General features: G+C 50.2%; 1 pseudogene across 1 annotated transcript; it reads left to right on the forward strand.

Moving 5' to 3' along the window:
- The first annotated feature begins 274 nt into the window (after positions 1-274).
- On the forward strand, positions 275-4,747 carry LOC308579593 (tapasin-like; annotated as a pseudogene). The gene is made up of 6 exons: positions 275-672; positions 1,488-1,820; positions 2,322-2,648; positions 3,017-3,106; positions 3,869-3,909; positions 4,237-4,747. The product of its transcript is annotated as a tapasin-like (transcript).
- Positions 4,748-16,211: the final 11,464 nt, after the last annotated feature.

Below are 16,211 nucleotides of genomic sequence, written 5' to 3' on the forward strand. Positions count from 1 at the left end.
CATTTACACGATTCAGAGGTATCTGAACCAAGCAAACTGCTTGGTTGCTTTGGTTTATTAACTGGCGTTTAAATCCCATTAAATAGACAAAACAAATCCTCCTTAGAGGGCATCTTGTTTTCGCTGAGATTCCTGCATCGCAGGGGGTTGGACTAGATGACCCTCGGGGGTCCCTTCCAATTCTGTGATTCTGCGAGTTGAACTGAACTGGCTGACACAGAACGGTGGAGTTGGGAACCCCAAAGGTCATCCACTCCAACCCCCTGCGATGTAGGTTGGGGGGGTCCGGCAGTGGAGAGACAAGGCTCATCATTCCCCCCCCAGACACTGGTTCACCTCCCCCCGCTTTGTCCCCCCGGCAGACCCCTCAGGGGCCCTGTGGGGCGGTCAGGCCTCGGCCACCCCCCCCGCCCTGGCTGAGTCCGGATGCCAGCGAGGCGGAATCCTCCTGCGAGATCAACGCTTACGCGCCGCAAGAGTCCCACTTTGTCGCCTGGGCGGAGGGGCTGGTGGGCGGAGGGGGCTGCCCCCGCGCCCTGGAGAGGGGCAAGTGGCTCATCGCCAGCATGCAGGCCCCCGAGGCCGAGTTCGGGGTCAGCAGCGTCCTGCACACGGAGGAGGCCCCGCCTTGGAAGCAGCAGGATGGGGTCAGCAGCGTCACCACCACCGCAGGTCCCACCTGGCGAGCGGAAGGGGAGCAGCCGAGCGGCCTAGCGGTCAGAGCCCTGCGCCAGCAGCCTGGGAGAGAGGGACCGAGGGCCAGTCGGTGCTTCTCAGGCAGGCCGGCCTGGCAGGGTCAGCGCGGGGGAAGGGGAGGGGAAGGGGAGGGAGGCCGCCTTCAGCCCCTGGGAGGAGAAGGCGGGGCAGAAAGGCCATGATTTAAATGAGGAATGTCCAATGTCATTGGTTCCACCCTCCTGGGGGGCGGGAGATAGGGGGCACCGTGGGGCAAGCGGAAAGCAGAAATCCCTGGATCAAAGGCATCTGCTGGGTTGAACTACTTGGAGTAGTTTGAAGTGGATTTTGAGTCATTTGGCAAGTAATTGTTGCTCTTTCAAATCTTGCTTTCATCTTACTGGGTCGTTCAAACAGTTGTTCCAAACCATGCCTCTTTTAGGGCACTGGCTGAAAGGGAGAGCGTTCATGGGGGTCCCCCCAAATTTGAGAACCACGAAATTAAATGAATAAATCAAATAGATGGTGGGCTTGTTCAGAGCGGTCTTTCCCATAGGGCGCTGGCCTCTCGGGGGATCGCTCTCCTGCATTGGCATGAGGGAGAGTTGCGCCCCCCACAATGGCTGGCAGTGCGCAGCTACGGCCACCCCAACACTATCGGGCGGACATTTGCAGCCTGGCGCCGCATCTGCTAAACACAGCCCTGGGTTTGTTGTTTTTCCCTTCTGGGATTCCTCCCTTGCACGGGGGTGGGTCTAGATGACCGCTGGGGATCTCTCCCGCTCACCTCGCCCTCCTCCCTCCTTGCGCAGCGGTGCTGTCGGTCTTCACGCGGACGCCGCGCCTGGAGTCCCGCCTCGGGCGCCCGGCAGTCCTGCACTGCGGCTTCTCAGCGCCGGCCTCGGCCTTCTCGGTGGAGTGGCGCCATCAGTTCCGGGGGGCCGGGAAGGTGGTGCTGGCCTTCGACGGAGCCACGCGGGGGGTGTCGGTGGCCGAGGAGGGGGATGAGCTGCTGCTGGACGCCGAGGGCGGCGGTGCCTCCCTGCGCCTGTGGAGCGTGGCCGTCCGCCACGAGGGCACCTACATCTGCACCGTCTACCTGCCCCACCTGCACGCCCAGCAGGCGCTCGAGTTCAAGGTGGTGGGTGAGTGAGCGACCGGGGGGGTCTCCCTTGCAGGGAGGGCGGAGGGAAGGAAGGGGAAAGGGGGTCCACTGCCCAAAGGGACCCCCATGGAGCCAGCATCTTGCATTCTCACAGTGGCCAAATGCCGGCCAGGCCCTAGGGATCCAGATAGACTGCTCCTGGGCCTGGAGGCGCCAAAAGAACATAGGGAGAGTGCTTCAACCTCGCAGTGGCCCAATTGCCCTGAGATCCCTGCCTGGCAGGGGTTGGGCTAGATGACCCTTGGGGATCCCTTCCACCTGTCTGATTCTACGCTTCTAAGAACCAAGCGATCCAGAGAGACTGCCCCTGGGTTGGGAGGCTCCTGAAGAAGCGCCTGGCCACTTGGTCAAGCCAACGGGGACCCTGTCTTCCTCAGGATTCGAATCCAAGAGCCCCCCTCTCCCCTCCCGGCAGCTGGGAGCCTGCAGTGCTCCTGGTTGTCAGCAGGGGGCGCTCTGCTCACTCCCTCTCGCCCTGCAGAGCCCCCCCAGGTGACGCTGCGCCCCACGACGCTCTCCGTGCCCCCCAGTGCCCGGCCCCAGCTGGCCTGCGAGGTCTCCGGCTTCTTCCCTCTGGGTGCCTCGGTCAGCTGGAAGCGGAGGGGGTCCGGCGCCCCCCAGGACGCCTTCCTGGACATCGGGGACTCGGGGCACCGCCAGGCTCCTGACGGCACCTTCAGCTTCACCAGCTTCGCCCGCCTGCTGCCCGTCCCGACCGAGGACCACGGGGTCTCCTACGTCTGCCATGTAGGCCATGCAGGGCTGGGCGAGGCGGGGGTCAAGAAGGCGGTCGTGCTCCATGTGGCAGGTGGGGGTCTGCACTTGGGGGTCTGTGCCGGGGTCCCCTGGGGGCTGGGTAGCAAGGCCCAGAAGATTGGCTGCGGGTGCGATTCCTGACTGGCGGAGGTTGGGAGGTCGCCTGTCCTGGGTGATTTAGCTGGGATTCCTCCCTTGAAGGGGGTTGGGCTGGATGACCGCTGGGGTGCCCTCCCAACTAGGATTCTGTGAATTGGCACTGATCAAGTCGGGCATGGGGTGGAGGATATGGGGGGTGGGGCGAAGGTGCAGCTTTGGGACCTGCACTGGGTGGCCAAGGCAGGGTGGGGGTCTGACATCGCCCCCCTTCTCCCTCTCTGACGCCCCCCTTCTGCCTCTGCCCCTTCTCCCCCCACCCAGGGTCCCTGGGCCCCTCCCTGGAGGACGCCATCGGCTTGTTCCTGGTCGCCATTGTGCTCCTGGGGGTCTTGCGGTCCTTCTTCCGATGGGGTAAGGTTGTTCCCACCCACCCCTTCTGTACTGTTATTTTTGTTATCAATATGGTCCTATTTTACCATTTGGTCAATATTTTAGGGGATACTTTAGCTGAGATTCCTGGGGTCCCTTCTGATTCTACAATTCTAGGATTCTATAAATGTACACAGCATCCTCCTTTTCTGGATCTCCGGGCAGTTTGTGGCATAAAAATGCACGATGAAAACACAACGTACATGATAAAAATGAGAACCAAAACAAATAACCCAGCCTCCCTCAAGTCTAATTATTATAATGAAAAATAGAAATATTTTCCTGGGGGAGACTATTCAGAATCTATTAAGACCATGCAAATATTGACAGTAAAAGCAGTTGAGAAATCTCTCCTCCACCACCTGACCCCTTTGAATGGCGGAACTGGCACTGGCCAATTGACTCCCCTTTCCCACATTTGCCAGTACAAGAAGCTCAGCCGGGAGAGCCTGAGACTCTTGATATCAGCGTTGTGGGTTCAAGATTCCTGCCTTGCGGGGGGTTGGACTAGATGACCCTCGGGGTCCCTCCCGGCTCCAAGGCTCTTTGGAACTCCCTGCCTCTTGATACCAACCAGGCGCCTTGGCCAGACTCTCTTTGGTCGCCTGCTAAAAACATCCCTGCCCAGCGGCTCAGAAATGTTGATTTCCTTTTTAGCTTTCTGCATGCTTTCAAGTATTCCTGTCCATTTCCCTGGGTTTTCTGGTCATTAACCTTTCCCTGCTTCATTATCCTCCTTTTCAGCTTCTGAAGAAAAACCCAAATCGGAGAAGCCCAAATCCGAGGTCAGTGTCCAAGATACGCCCAAGACTGCCAAGTTCTCTCGATTCTTCATTTTTATATTCTTTTAAAAAAAACATCTCTGTGCCACCCACTGAGAGGCAGTGCGGTGCAGTGGTGAGAGGGCCAGACTAGGCCCTGGCAGAGAGATCTGGGTTCGAATCCCCAGTCCCTGGCCATGATAAAGCTCTCAGGGGTCCCGGGGGGCAGGATCCAGTCTGCCTGCTTCACAGGGTTGTTGTGGAGCAATTCCTGCAATTGCAACCCCCAGCCAGCTAATGTTTCCTCTCTGAATCGGGTCAGTATCTCACGGATTTCTCTTCTTTCTGCAGTAACGGACTCTGGGCAACCCTGCTCCCGGCTTGGTTTGTTGCCTGTCTCCGGATCCCGTTGAAAGAGCAAAGTGGATCGTAGGCCCCCGGACTCCTGGGTCCCTCCTCTTTGGCTGCCCAGTCTTGCCCCACTGGTCCCTTGTGGGAAGCCCCCTTCCCCTGCCTTTTTGGGGTCAGGGGTCTGCTTGGCTTCGCATCCTGCAGATTCACAGCTCTGATTTTAAGGGGGGGGCCAGATCTCTGCATAGCAAAAGCCCCCCTTTCTGACAGTCCCTGCCCCTCCTCACTTCCGTGCTGTGAAATTATTTAAGTGTAGAATTGGGAGGGGGCCCTGAGGGTCATGTAGTCCAACCTTCCGCAAGACAGGAATCGCAACAAAAGCATCTCTGAACTCTGCACATGCTCTGGGAGACTCTTGAGGGGGGCCTGTGTTGTCTTTGGGATTGTGGGAGAGAACCTTTTTGGAGGAGGGGAGGCTGACTTGAGCAAGATTGGCATATCCCTCCCCCCCCCCAAATAAATCAATCAGGGATCCTCCACTTACAGAATGTGGGTCATTGGGTGTCCCTTTACCTCCCCCTCTGGGGGACCTGAAGTGGTACAGTCCAGACCCAGGTTTATCCCCTCTAGAGACCTGGGTGCAAAAGGAGCCCGTTTCCCCGCAACATCCCTGCAGAGACGGCCAGGCAGAGCAGCTTTCGTTCCCCTCGGCCCTCTCTCTCGATACGGACTAGGACCTGCCCCCCTTCCCTCCCCCAGAGCCCAGAACTCGCCCCCCTCCCCATTCTGTGTAGATTCTGCTGTAGACTGTGTTAACGGAAAAATCTGAGGGCTCCCTTGGACAAAACAAAGACACCAACCAGGATAACTTGGAGCAAAACAGCAGCCTGTAGGCTTGGCCTTTATTGAACTGATGCATCAGGGTGTTCCCCTCACTTGCAGGAGAGAGGAAAGACCCAGAACAATGGGCCGCAAGACCTTATAAAAACTTTTGAAATTCCCCTCCTCTAGGTCAAGCCCACCCCCAGAAACATCATGCATACATTACAGAAAGGAGGGGTTGACATCATGCATACGTTACAGAAAGGGTTGACATCATGCATTCATTACAGAAAGGAGGGGTTGAGGGAGGAGTTGTGGTGGTAACCTGAGTGTCCTGTCACCTGGCTGGTTCCTCCTTTCCCCCTCCCCATGAGTACTTTCCAGGTGACAATGGGGAGTTTGCAGTTTCCTGCCCCCAGAGGGAAGATCTGATCATTGTCCTTTGTTTCAGCCCGTGGTGAATCCACTGTTCTTTGTGATTTTGATTGTCTTCTGTCTGGGATTATCAGGGTTGACATAGCAACTGGGCAGGGCTCCTGTGGATGTGCTGGTATGCTGAAGAGATTATGGCTGACCAGAAACCAAGCACCCCCCTTTGATCCTTTGATAGTCTTTGTCACATGGAGTAAAAAATGGAACAGTGCAAATCCGATGTATGGTTGATTTTCTATGAATTTATAACAGAAATGTGGCGTATGTAGTGTGTGAGTGTGAGTGTGTGTGAAGTTTGTGCAAACAGAATGATTGGGGTGGGGGGGTTCCTGCTACAGTTCCCCCCTTCGGAGATAAGATTGCAAAGGTGGCTACTTTGCAATCCTTTTCTCCGCACAATTTAAGGTGGTAAATAATAACCTGGTATTCTCCGTCCCAGATGTGTGTGTCCATGTGAACCTGAAAGGGACTTGGATATCATGCTACTTTAAGGATATTTGCATGGAAATATAATGGTGTAACAGTGCACTGCTCAGTTACTTGTGGTATTCTAGCACCTTGGAAGAAATATTTTCTCAATAGTGATCTATGCTTTACATTTAGGCAGGAAGGTCCACTAATGACTGAAAAGTGCAGTTTGCTTCCCCCCCGCCATTTGTGTGTTCTCAGGTGTCAAGGTAGCTCTTCTGTGGTCTCACATCGGCATGGTGTCGCAGTAGTGGCAATCCCTGGTGAATCCACTTAGGGCTTTCATATTCATCATGTAGCCTGGCACCCACCACAGCTGGCACAGGTTTCGGACACGTCCTGAGAGAAATGTCTTCGCCTTGGCCAAAATCCATGGGATTTCTTATTATTATTACAGGCTCTGGTCTCGCAGATCACTTGCACTTTAAGGACCAAAAAGCTAATTGCAGCCTGGATACACTTGCCCAATTCAAACTGAGTCCAATTTGAATTTATGTGCCCATGGTTCTCAACCTTTCAAACCAGTCTGTAAAGGAAAACCGTTCTTAAAAGGGCACTTTGTCCAAATAAGTCAATTTAACTCTATAAGGGATCATTCCTGCTAAACCAAAGCATGTGCATCTTCATGTATCTTATAAGCTTCTCCTTGGTAAAGCAAGTTTTTGCACATTTTAAAATGGATAGGGAAAGTTGGCAGAGTGCCAGGTGGGACAATGAAATGTGGTTATCTAAACATTGGACTACACAATAGTGTGAGCTATCAGAAAGTATAAAATGCATGAGAATTGGTGTGCAAGCAATAAGACATTAAACATAAAAATTACACACAAAAATACCCCCCTTGTGGAAGTAACACACTGTCAGACACATTTCAACATTCCTACATAATAACACTTAATACAAAACAAACTAATTAAATATCAGTTGCATATCTTGACACAATTGTGATCTTTTACGCATGTATCTTTTGAATCCTGGAGCACAGAGGCTTGAGGTTCAAGTGAAAAGATGTCCTTGCAAGTCAACTCCACCCCCCTTTGTCAGGCCCACTCCCCATCAGTCTATATCCTTTGAAAGAGATAGCTGTGGGCACTTTGAAAACTCTGGCGTTGCAGGTCTTGTGATGGCGAAGGGGTTGGGTTGTTGCTGCTTTTCATCATTGCACATCTGTAGAAGTGATATCCTGTAAGGGGCAGGGTTTTGGGGCGACTTAAAAACACAGTTAGACAAGAAGGATGTCCTCCATTTTTCATGGGAAGCTGCAAATAATAAAAAATCTTAGCACATTAAGCGTTTCATTCATTCCAATATTATTATCACATTTTCCTATAACTACTGTTATTATCTGCCAAGTTCGTTTGCTTTCCTTCACTTTGGAGAGAAAGAGAACTGTAAAAAATACAAGGTTAAAATAATAATGAAACACACACAATGACTTATGAGGAACGAAAAATAAATAAATGCTAAGACACACAATTTTAAGAAATCTGAAGTAACAATGAAAATAAAAGAGTGTTTCTTGAAGTGACAACATCGGCTATAGGACAATACTGGAAAATGACTTAATACCAAGGAAAAAAAATGAATGGCAATTTAAAGTTGTGCAAGTACCTTGCACTAGCCAAGATGACAGAATTAATAAGAAATGCTCAGGCAAAAAGGTAAACAAATACCATTCCACAAACAATGTTTGGTTGTGCTTCGATTAACTTCATAGACATCATGGAGAGACAGATTAAATAAATGAAAACAGATTATTTGTAACTTTAAAAAAAAGTGTCAAAGCCACAAAGAGATGGAAGTCAAACTGTAGCAGGGATTCAGACTTGTTTCACAGAACAGAAAGAAAGTTGCTGTGGGAGGAAAAAGGGACAAACACTTTGTTATCGGGGTTCACATATCCTGTTAAAAGGGAAAATTATTTCATGTGAGAAGTCTGTCAGGAAATGCTGTTCCTAAAATTCCCATTGAGGGGGGGAATGCTTTGATATTTACCTGTGAAAAGAATTTGGCATGTTAAGATTTGGAACCTGGAAAGCTCTTGACTTTTTGATGGGCTAGTTTTTTTTGTTTTTTTTTGTTTGTTTTTTTAGCCTTTTGTCTTAAATAGCCCCTGGAGCAAAGACAGATTAAGGGTGATTTCCCTCAATGGTTCCTCAATGGTTCCGAGTTTTCTTTTACATTTGGAAGAAACCTCCTCTCCCCCCTTACAGTTCCCCCCTTCCTCTCCCTCTCTTCTTTAGCTGATCTAGCCTCTGTGCATGTGCAGAGTTCATGTCTCAGCAAACCTTTTATACTATTGAAAATGTTGCATCCTTTGGCTAAATTACCATTTGAATAAGGGAAGGGAAGGGCAAGGAGTAGATTTTGAAAACAGGGTTTGATTTTAAACGAAAAAGAGGAACTCAGCAATTTAAGTATTCACCAAAACTAGCAATTTCAGCCCAAGCAAGAGACTGCTTCCTTTATGTACAGGAAAGGGCTAATATCCTTCTGGCCATTCGCGGAACAATCAACCGCTCTCTTATTTATGAGTAAAAATGGCCAGAGTTAGAATTCATAGGATTTTTTTTTTTTTTTAACATTCTCAGCCATTTCAGCCTTACCATTTGCAGACAAATTCTACTGCCCTTTATTTACAGGATGGATGGTCAAGGCGTCTATGTATTGAGCTGACTTTGAGGTCTGATTTTTTAATAGTAGACAAAATGATAAACACTGTAATCACCCAAATGCTTGATGTTACCAGTTGTGCTTCAAAACATCATGGCTTCATCTCGCACCTTTTAAAACTAAAAAGCAAAGCTAGGCTGAATTTCAACTCCATTACCACACCAGAATTTAAGAATTACCCTCCAATGCTTGCAGACACATGGTCTTCCACACAGCCACAAATTGGGAGAGTTGAAAGGGACCCTGGGGTCATCTAGTCCAACCCTCCAAAATATAGGGTTCACAGCAAGATTTCGCAGCAAGATTTGTACTACCAAAGAGGCATACACCATTTAAGTACAGATTTCCAGCTGGGAAAGGAAACATCTATGCTCATATCATGTACTAAGGAAGAGGAAAATAAAAGTACATAACTTTACACAGAACCCTTTTTGCAGATCTTGAGATAGTTTGAGTGAGTTTGAAATGATATTTAAGGAAGAAGTGAACAGTTTTCGTAAGATAGGGAGAGGATCTCTTATAAAGCACAGTTAAAGCAGCCCTAGATTTGATTTTTTTTAAAGGGAATACACAAGTGTTGCCCCCTCCCCCCTTTGCAGTTTCCTTTAAAGGAAGCTTACTCGGGAGTAAATTTACCTAGCACAGAAGTAAGAAGGGAGAAACCAACTGAAATAGGCAGGGTGAAACAAGGGGGAGGGGGGCATTTTCTAACAAAAGAGGCCATGAAGCCTTATAGAGACTGATATCAGGAGCCTTACAATAACTCTTCTGTCCAACCAAATCAAAGTTAAAACTGGACTCAAATATTTTTTTTCTTAGAATGAACACCATACTTTTATAGGCATACGCTTAATGAAATACATACACTGCATTTTAGTTTGAGAGAGCAGTTGTGCTCAACTAGGCTTTTGCAGCAGAAACATTAGGTTAACTTCACCTTCTCACAAACTCAAAAGTTACAACAAACATCATTTGCCATTAGACTTAGAATCACCCTCCTCACTTAAAACTAGAAGAAAGAGGTGGGGTAATCCCCCTTTCAGAACACAAGTAGCACGTATACAGGATTTCACCACTTGGGAGGGAAACTCTCTTTTAGAGCCTCTCTCAAATAACAAACATTTGCACACTCCATTCTCCATTTTGTTTTGTTTTAAGATTGATAAGGCGCAACATGGCTTTCTTAGATTTAAAATTTTGAAGCAAGCTTGCAATTTAAAACTATGTGCATTTAAGAACAGTCTGTGGATGCCAAGGCCAATGTAAATACAAACCCTTGAAATATTTCTAAATCTTTGAGTACATCTCTTATTCATTTTTTTTAATTTTATTCTTCTTTTTTTTTTTTAAGAGAAACTAAGATCTCTAATGCTGGGCTGTTATTATATCTACTGCCTTCTGAGCACCATTAAGTTTACAGTTTCATGTTCCAGCTCTAGGCTACAGTTTAACAACACAAACTTAACCATTTTTGCCCCTTTATTTTATTTCTATTTTTCTCTAATTGGAAATGACAAGCTGGAGGGGCATATTAGAGTCCTCTCTGGGGCAAAAAGGCTTCATGGAAGCTTTGTTGCCAGGAGGAGTCCAGCTAGGGTGTTTAGCGAGCTCCCATTCTCTCATATGTTATTATTGGGCTTTTTTCGTTAACGAAGTACGCTAAAGACAGAAAGAGTGGAAACACACACACAAGGGAGGAAAGGCAATGGGAAAGAAAGGGGGGACAGATAGAAGATCCTTTCAGTACTCAAAGTACCATTGACTAACACAATTCCTACTTATCTTCAAGCTACAAACTCATTTCAATAAATCTTATACATGAACTTAAACTTCATCCACGGGACACCTGGCCTGAAAACTTCTACCTCGGGACACCTGGCCCGAAAACTTCTACCACGGGACACCTGGCCCGAAAACTTCTACCTCGGGACACCTGGCCCGAAAACTTCTACCTCGGGACACCTGGCCCGAAAACTTCTACCTCGGGACACCTGGCCCGAAAACTTCTACCACGGGACACCTGGCCCGAAAACTTCTACCTCGGGACACCTGGCCCGAAAACTTCTACCTTCTACCCTCCACAACAGCCTCCTGCCTAGCCTTTTGGACTAAGTTCGGGCTCCCTACTGGACGCCTGTGCAGTGCAGTGCCAGATCGGGGGTCGAGAAAACAAATTGTAGGGACGCCTCCGAGGGAAGACGTCAGAGAAACAGTAAAGGAGCCACGCTTTCCCGGACTCAATTCCAAGACGGAAAACGGGGGAGAAAAGGAGAGAGAGATTAAGACGTTCCTGGACGACCCCGAGGGGGAACATCGGAAAACAGTAATAGTACCACAATTTCCCCGGTCACATTCCGCGTAAGGAATTGGGGAAGAGAAAGGGAAAGGATTTGACGTTCCTAGACGACCCCGAGAGATAACGTCAGACAGAAAAGTTCCGCGATTTCCCTGGCCACCCTCCGAGGGGGAGAATCGGGGGAAAAAAGGAGAGAGAGAGAGAGAGAACGTACCCGGCCGACTCCGAAGGATACCGTCAGAAATGAAAGAAGGAAAGTCTGGCTGTCGTGGGGACGTTACTTTTCCACCCCCCTCCCAATGTATTTGACTTCAAACCATACTCACGTTCGAAGATGTCCCCCGCAAATCTCAGGATCCTTTTCTTTTTAGCCGGCTTGACCTTGCCTTTGCTCCCCTGGTTGAGCTTTTGGTGACGATTGATTACCGCCCGCAAAGAGGAGGCAGGGAGAGGAAGAAGGATCCCTGGGCTAAGGTTGCCCAGTGGCGCCCGATCCCTTCTATCTCCCCTCTCACCTTTACAGGAGAACCAAGTGTCCCTGAGTCGCGGTCGCCAACTGTTAACGGAAAAATCTGAGGGCTCCCTTGGACAAAACAAAGACACCAACCAGGATAACTTGGAGCAAAACAGCAGCCTGTAGGCTTGGCCTTTATTGAACTGATGCATCAGGGTGTTCCCCTCACTTGCAGGAGAGAGGAAAGACCCAGAACAATGGGCTGCAAGACCTTATAAAAACTTTTGAAATTCCCCTCCTCTAGGTCAAGCCCACCCCCAGAAACATCATGCATACATTACAGAAAGGAGGGGTTGACATCATGCATACGTTACAGAAAGGGTTGACATCATGCATTCATTACAGAAAGGAGGGGTTGAGGGAGGAGTTGTGGTGGTAACCTGAGTGTCCTGTCACCTGGCTGGTTCCTCCTTTCCCCCTCCCCATGAGTACTTTTCCAGGTGACAATGGGGAGTTTGCAGTTTCCTGCCCCCAGAGGGAAGATCTGATCATTGTCCTTTGTTTCAGCCCGTGGTGAATCCACTGTTCTTTGTGATTTTGATTGTCTTCTGTCTGGGATTATCAGGGTTGACATAGCAACTGGGCAGGGCTCCTGTGGATGTGCTGGTATGCTGAAGAGATTATGGCTGACCAGAAACCAAGCACCCCCCTTTGATCCTTTGATAGTCTTTGTCACATGGAGTAAAAAATGGAACAGTGCAAATCCGATGTATGGTTGATTTTCTATGAATTTATAACAGAAATGTGGCGTATGTAGTGTGTGAGTGTGAGTGTGTGTGAAGTTTGTGCAAACAGAATGATTGGGGTGGGGGGGTTCCTGCTACAACTGTAAGCCCCGTGGGGCAGAGCCAACCTGGAGAATAAACACGCCTTGAAAAGAACTGCATGCTGTGGGTCTGTTTGGTGAGGGTGGCCAAGTTTGATAAACAGTAGCAATAAATGGTTGGAGGAGAAGTCTGGGAAGGGGCAAGAGCCCCTCTCTGCCCCCCTCAAGGCTCCTCTCAGGCTCATCCAGGGTCCAAGGCCTCCTCCATTTTTGGAGGGCCAGGAAGTGAGTGGTCCCTGCAGCTTCGCCTGCTGGAAAGGGGGCGACATGCCAGAGGCCAGCCTGGCAGGGTTGTTGTGGAAGGGGGAGCTCCTGGGACCGCCTCCTGGGCCTCCTCCGCAGCTTCACTTCCAGACCGGTCAGGAATTGGAGGGGAGCAGGGTGCTCTGTGCATGGCGATTGGGTGAGGGCAAGAGAGAACCCGGAAGTGGGTGGATTGAGCCGGGAAGAGAGGAGAGCAGCAGCCGGGGGGGGGAGGGAGGGAGTGGGGGGGTGTTTTTCTCTGCCAGGTTGAGAGGGGCTCCAAGCCCTCTTTGAACCGCCCCCCATCTATTGATTTTGGCTGACTAACCCTCCCCCCCCCAAAGAAGGCATCCTTTTGGAGCCCATCCTCTCCTCCGCCTCACGAAAAGGATTCTGGGACGCTTAGTTTATCCTCCCCAGCCAAAGACACCTTTGTCACCCCAAGAGTCAGCGCTAGGAGAAGGGCTCCACCTGCAGGAACAGGGGAAAGGCCAGGCTGGAGACTCCCCTTCTGGCCCCTCGGGGTCCCAGGAGCCCTTTCTGGATGGCCCTCGCTTGCCCCCCCAAATGGGCCAAGACCTCTGTTCCTCCCCCTCAGGCGGAACAGGAGAAGTCGCTCCCACTCCGGATCCCTGCGGGTCTCAGGAGGCAGTGGGGGGGGGGACTCTAGGGAAATTGCCCAGGGCCCTGGGGAACAAGCAGAGTCTGCCTCAGTTTCCTTCCCCAAGGCCTTGGAGGAACCTTGGGGTGCGGAAGGAGGGACCCCAAATGGAGCTCAGGCTCCTGGCAAGTGGGGAAAGGAACTTTATATCTGCCCTGGCTTCCTCCTCGGAGGTCCCTTCCGAAGGAGAAGGGGTCCCAGGTCTCCACGGGGGAAACTGGGGAAGCATCCCTGAGACCTGCATTCGAGGCCTAGGCTTTCGCCTTTCAGGCTCCGGCCACCTTCTCTGTGGTGTTTATGGGAGCTGTAGAGATGGGGTCACATGCAGACAGTCCCAAGTTTAAGAAGTGTTATGGGAAAATCTATGTGCAAGGCTGCTCAGTCCCCCAGCTGGTTGGGCAGAGCCAGAATAAAGGAAGGAGTCCAGCCACCAACTGGAGCAAATTGCTGTAGACCAAAGTTTATTGCGCAACAGGGTCAAAGAGGAATTTTGAATCCCAAGGATGGGGTGACAAGGACTTTTCAAAGGTTCCATCTTATCCCAGCATACAGTTCATTAAGCATCATCGCTACATCATTCCTACATCAGAAAAGGGGAGGGTTATACATGATCAACTAGGAGGAATGTGTTGGGGCAACAGGCGGATACAGGATATGTGTTGGGAAGTACATTCTAAGCACCTGCTACAAAGGGACAATAGAACTTGGGTCTGCATAGTCTGCCACCTGGGCAAGTCCGGAGGAGTGCCTTTGCCCAGCGATTGACACCTATGAGTACCTTCCTTTGCATATGTGACCTCCCGCTTGAGGGATTATGGTGGGGACCGAGTGCTTTCCAAGTCCTTGGCCAGTGAAGCAAATTGGCAGTGGAATGAAGGAAAATGGCAAAGGAGTTGATTTTATATGATTTTTAAGCTAGGTAACATCCCTGAGCTGTTAAGTCGAAAGTATACCTTTATGCATAATATTTGTAACATTTAACAACTTTAAAGATGTGCCCCCCCCCATAATTTCTGTAACAGTTGGATCCCGTGAAAAAGATGGGCTCTGCTTTGGAATATCCCCCCCCCCCATCTGTAAACTGAACTTCACAGTAGAGTTGTTTCTACCAATATTTATAGTGTTTCAGTCTCATATATGTAGGATAAATTCAAAAAGAGTTTCCTAGACTGGAGGTTACCCACAGAAACCCCCCCAAAAAGGAGGAAGTCTCCAAGTGGAAAGATAGGCCTTTATTGAAATACAAATGGGCCTGCAAAGAACCACATCCCAAAAAGCGTTGCCACAGAAACGAGGGAGCTAGAGGTGCTTTTCTGGCAGTGGGACAAAATGTCACGGCTAAAGTCTTGAGGGCAGGAACCGGAAAATACTGCTTCCTTCCACTGAGCCAGCTGGATATATTATGATTTCTAACATTATCTTTTAACTGCCAGCCGGGGATGCATTCAATCATTCATAACTTTTTAAGGTCTGTTTGCTTATATTGCTGCAAGCAGTTGATAGTCGCAGTTTAATAATGAAATCGGTCGGACATTTCTAGGATTTGCTATGTCCTTATCTTGTCTGGGTATCAAAGTAATGTTTGCCACTTTTCAGGTTTCTGGGGTTTGTCCCGTTTCACTCGGTTCATAATATCCAAAAAAGGTCGCAAACCGAGGCACGCACTTCTGGGTTTGAGTTGGTCGTAATCCAAAATGGTCGTAAACTAGTCTGGTCTTAAACCAAGGTACCACTGTACAAATAATAAAAGCAGTTAAACATTCTGAATGATATAAAGAGACTTCCCATGTTTTGGCTTGTCAGGAGAAATTTTTTGTTTCTTGTTCCTGCTTTTCTCTCTCTTATGTATTCCCAATATCATACCAATCTTAATCCTTTAAGATGTCACACCTTTAAGATGTCACACCTCGCCACGTAGTCCGCGACTTCCCCTCTCATTCCGGGCCACCAGAAGTCTCTGGCGACTAATTCCACCGTCTTCTCCTTGCCAAAGTGCCCGGCCGTGGGCGCGTCGTGCAGCTGCTGCAGTACCTTGGCGCGAAGTTCGTTTCCCGGCACGTAGAACGCCCCTTTATGGAGGAGCAATCCATCTCGCAGTTGGAACTCGTCGGTCGCCGCCGTGCCCCTGTGCACCTCTGCCATTTTTGCTTGCGCGAAGGAGTCATCCTGCAACGCTCGTCGCACCGCCTCCAGGTCAACTGTCGCCGCAGCGCACGCCCACACTGTCGGTGCGAAGATGTGCATGGCGGCCGCTGGCGTTGCCTCCTCCAGATACTGTGGCTTACGGGAGAGAGCATCCGCCATGATGTTGGTGTCCCCCGGGACATACTCTATTCGGAAGTCGAAGTTCGCAAAGAACTCAGCCCAACGTATCTGCCTCTGATTCAGGAACTGTGCCGTGCGCCAGTGCTCTAGATTCTTGTGGTCCGTGCAAACCTGCACCGTGTGCTTGGCGCCGATCAGAAAGTGCCTCCACGCCTTGAACGCTGCGTGAATGGCCAGCAACTCCCTGTCCCAGATGGTGTAGTTCTGCTCGGACTTGCTGAGCTTCCTGGAGTAAAACGCTCCCGGTCGCCACACCCCCTGCGGGTCTTTCTGCAGCAGGACCGCCCCCACGGCTCTGTCCGAAGCGTCTGTCTCCACCCTCATCGGCTTGCTGGGGTTGACATGAAGCAGCTGCTCTTCCGACGCGAAGAGACGCTTGAGTGCCTGAAAGGACTGCTCCGCCTGCTCTGTCCAAATGAACTTCTTTTTCTTGGAGCTAAGCGTGTCAGTGATGGCCGCCGTCTGCATCGCGAAGCCCTTGATAAACTTGCGATAGAAGTTCGCAAAGCCGACAAACCGTTGGACCTCCTTCCGGTTGCGCGGGCTCTTCCAATCCAGCACCGCTCGAACCTTGGCGCTGTCCATGGCGAGCCCCTTGTCAGACAGCTTGTAGCCCAGAAAATCCACCTCCGTCACATCAAATTGGCACTTCTCCAGCTTGGCGTAGAGCCTATGTTGCTTTAGCCTGCTCAGCACTTCCTTGACGTGCTTGTCA

Source organism: Podarcis bocagei (genome assembly GCF_964188305.1).
Source record: "Podarcis bocagei genome assembly, contig: HAP1_SCAFFOLD_224, whole genome shotgun sequence".
NCBI classification, from domain to species: Eukaryota; Metazoa; Chordata; class Lepidosauria; order Squamata; family Lacertidae; genus Podarcis; species Podarcis bocagei.